A 4,147-nucleotide genomic window follows, 5' to 3' on the forward strand; every position below is an offset into this window, starting at 1 on the left:
GAAAGTTAATGGGCCATATGAGCCATAGGGGAGTGGAGAGGCAGGCCACAAGGAGGTGACGCGCGCCCCATGGGGAGTCCGAATTGGATTAGGGGAGGGGGCTCCCCCCCCCTTCCCCTCTCCCTCTCCCTCTCTTTCCCTCTTCCCCCTCCGTTGGAAAGGAAGGGGGCCGACTAGGACTTGGAGTCCTAGAAGGATTCTGCCCCCCCCCATGGCGCACCCTAGGGCCGGCCTCCTCCTCTCTCATCCTTTATATACGAGGGCAGGGGGGCACCCCAAAGCACAGCAATTGTTTCTTAGTTGTGTGCGGTGCCTCCCTCCACCGTCTACTCCTCCAGACATATTGCCTTAGTGCTTAGGCGAAGCCCTGCGCAGATCACATCACCATCACCGTCACCACATCGTCTATCGGTGGGAAACGACACCTATGGGATCACAAGAATCCCTACTACGGTTGCGGGGCGCGGGGTTGTGAGAAGAGCAGGATTAGTAATTGGCACAGGGATCGTTTACCCAGGTTCGGGCCGCAAGGATGCGTAAAACCCTAGTCCTGCTTGGTGGATATATTCAGTGTTCTTGAGCTCTCGAGCTAGCTATGGGTAATGTGTGGTTTCAAAGAGCCGAATCCTTTTCCTATACGCCATGGACCTCCTTTTATATGCGAAAGGGGCTGCCATAGTGGCACACAGGAGGTGGAAAGGCCTACCGTGCTACGAGCTTATCGCTCGTATTATAGGACAAGACGCATTTAATGCGTGGCTTAGGTGTCCCTTCACTTTATCGGGGACGGGGGCGAGGCTCGTCCCGTCCATCGCCGCTCCTCCTCGCTTGGACACGCGCCCTGGCCAGCGATGCATGCGGTGCCATGTAGGCAGGCAAGCAGTTGAGGTGGCGCGGTAGTGGAGCCTTCATGAAGATTTGCATGCCGCCACACAGGTGTGTGCTGAGTTGGCCTGGAAGCTACATGTTGCCACGCAGGTGCCTGCCCAGCTGGTTGGGCTGGCAGCTGCATGCGAACGGCGGCGGGGATTTGGTTGGTGCGGGCCTGGCAGTGGCCCTGCTGTCGCCTTCGGCAAGGGTCTTGCCGTGGCGCGCTGTCGTCCCCGGCAAGGGTCTTGCTGGGGGTCTTGTGGGTTTTCCTCGGTAAGGATCTTAACGAGGATTGTTGCCCTCCAATCCTTATCTGATCTTGAATATTCTTTGTCTTCACAAAGATCAGCATGCCACCATGGAGGTGCCTCCTGAGCCCTGGTCCAACGTGGTTGTTAGCGTTGGAGACCGTGGGTTCGAGGGTGGATCACTCCGCTGGTGTGGGCGAGCCGCCCCGGCAAGGGCCTTGCCGGGGCCGATGACGTTGTCTGTCACACCCTAGCTAGTCATGCATTAGAGTGTTGCATCATGTTTACTCATTCATCAGAAACTTGAAATGGGGATGACAGAACCCCCAGTCCCCTCTGAAACCAACTAGGGTTACTAAAATAATTTTTCAATGAACCTGAAATGCCCTTCTAAAATGCCCATCATTTTTGCCTTGGTTCAGAACCTCTGCCAAAAGTGGTGCACATTTTCCTAGGCCATCCTAGGGTTTTTGAATTAAATCATAAATATTTGAATTTGGGCATTTAAAATTATATAAAATATTTAAATGCTCAAATATCTCCAAACTAAAATGTTTCATGTTGGAAATAATCCAACTATGGACCAGGAGTAGTTTGGTGATTTTTGGAGTTGCCTAGGTATTTTATTTAATTCAACAAAGTTGCAGATATATTAAATAAAAACAGAAAACAGAAAAATAAATAAAAGGAGTAGACTTACCTGGACCTACCTGCCCAGCCCAGCCGGCCCAGCACTGTGCTGGCCCGTGCCAGCCAGCTGCTTCCCCTTGCCAGAGCAGGCAGGGAGGTGAGCATGGCGCGCCCGAGCTCGCCACGCACCACCCAGCCTCTCTGCATCGCCCTGGTCGCCGTTGCGCCGCGTGGATCGTCTTCTGGTCGTCGCCCCGACCTCGCCGACACCCCATTCACTCTCCCCGGCTCTCCCTCGCTCTCTCTCTCGCCCGACCGAACACCACCGTCGCCGCCGTTCGCCATAGCCACCGTCTCCGACCACCCCTCGCTCCCCCGACCAGCTCAGAAGCTCCGCCACAACTCCCTCTTCCTCCCCACCGCTCCACAGCTCCCCGGAAGCCCTGCATCGCCGCCACGTCGCCGTTCCCCTCTTCGGGCTCCGACCACCGCCGCCGTCGAATTCGCCGTCTCCAGCGCGTCCCCGAGCCCGCTTCAACGCCCACTGCAACCGCGGTGAGCTACGCCACCGTTTCCCCCTCTCCTTGCCCTCGTTCCCTCACCGTAGCTTCCTCCCCACCACGGCCGAACCTCCGCCGTCGCCGAGCTCGCCGTCGACGCAGCTGCGATGACCATTTGGTCACCCCGGCGAGTCCAACGGGTTCACAGAACCCCGTAGAGCATCCCTAGCGCCTCGCCTTGCTCGACTTCGAGCTCCAGCACCGTTCCCGTGCACGACCGAACCCCGGCGACCGCAGCCGAGCTCGCCGCCGTCGACTCCGGCCACCCCGACCCCAACGGGCTCCGCCAAGAGCTGCGGGTTGTCCTCAGCTCCACTCCGGTGGCCTCCGCGATCCATTTGGTGGCCGAAACGACCAAAATCACTTCCGCCGCCGCGTCGGGCTCGCCGGCGACTAAACGCCGGCAGCCGACACTGACTTTGACCACGGGTGGGCCCTGGTTGACTTCCCTGAGTCAATGACAGGTGGGGCCCAGCCCTGTTAATTAAACAGGATTAGTTTTAATTAAGTTTTAATTAAAATAATCACCCTGACATGCGGGACCCACTGTCAGGTTTGACCTGGACCAGTTCCGTTGACCTGCTGACGTCACACTGACGTCAGGCTGACGCAGTAATTGAATTTCTGGATTTAAATTAAATCAGGAAATTCCAGAATATTATTTAAACTTCAAAAATTCATAACTTTTATTCTGTAACTCCAAATTGGACAAATTATATATGAAAAATGATCAGAAAAATCCAATCTATCCATCTGTACTATTTTCATGCATGATCAAACAAGTTAACTTGATGTTTTAAGCAGAACAAGAAAAGGCACTTTAAAAGGCCATATTTGAATTTGGAATTTGAATCTTTGATTCAAATTTGTTCAAACACTTCTGGCTTTAGTTGCATTAGCCCAACACACTCATATTGCCATGTTTCATGCATGCATCATATTGTTGCACATTGTTTGGTGATGCTTGTGTATCGGTGTCCTTTGCGACAGGGTCTGTCCCCGAGGAGTACCGTGATTACCCTAACGAAGAACCGTAACCGTGCAACGAACCATCAGGCAAGCAACCAACCATTTGATCATATCAATACAATCCCATGTTCTCGCTCCTGCTCTCTTTTACTGCATTAAGACAACGCGATTCAAACTGCTGTGTGCTACGGTAGTTGAACCCATTTCCTCTGCATGACCTGTCATTGCCACAGTAACTAGATGAAACCCACTAGCATGTGTAGGAGTTGATTGAGCCATATGTATGTGTTGTTCCTACCTTGCTATGCCTGCTATGCTTAGAGTCGTGTCAGGTCTGGTTCATCTGGGTGATGGGCTAGAGTGAAATGATTATGTCGGTAATGAGAGTGGTGTGGTGAACACGATTTGGTAAAGGTATCGATGAGAGGCCATGTAGGAGTACATGGTGGGTTGTTTCATTGAAGCCGACCTTAAGCACTGAGATCTGTATGTGTGATTTAAGATACAGCTACTACCATGCATTGGGCCCTGAAATATGACCCCGCTCGACTTCTTATTCACCCTAGCTCTCTGTCCAGGAGTTGCAAGTAGTTTCTGGTGTTTGTAGCCTACTGGAGGCCGTGGACAGCGCTGACCGTAGGGGTGGGCTGTGATGCGGCAGGTACGTGGCCGGGTGTACCGAATACCCGTTAGGTATCTCGGGAACCCTGTTCACATCGTTCGGGGCCGTATGGGAAACCTCGGCCGGACTCCCTGCGGATGGAACCTGAATAGGCGATAAACCTGGACTAGAGGCTTAAGTGTTTAGGTAGGTCGTGGTCTACACCCACGTCGGCTTTCGCTTGAAGTCTGCCGAGCACATGCCGTGTG

The sequence above is a fragment of the Triticum aestivum genome, chromosome 7B (genome assembly GCF_018294505.1).
Source record: "Triticum aestivum cultivar Chinese Spring chromosome 7B, IWGSC CS RefSeq v2.1, whole genome shotgun sequence".
In the NCBI taxonomy this organism is placed as follows: domain Eukaryota; kingdom Viridiplantae; phylum Streptophyta; class Magnoliopsida; order Poales; family Poaceae; genus Triticum; species Triticum aestivum.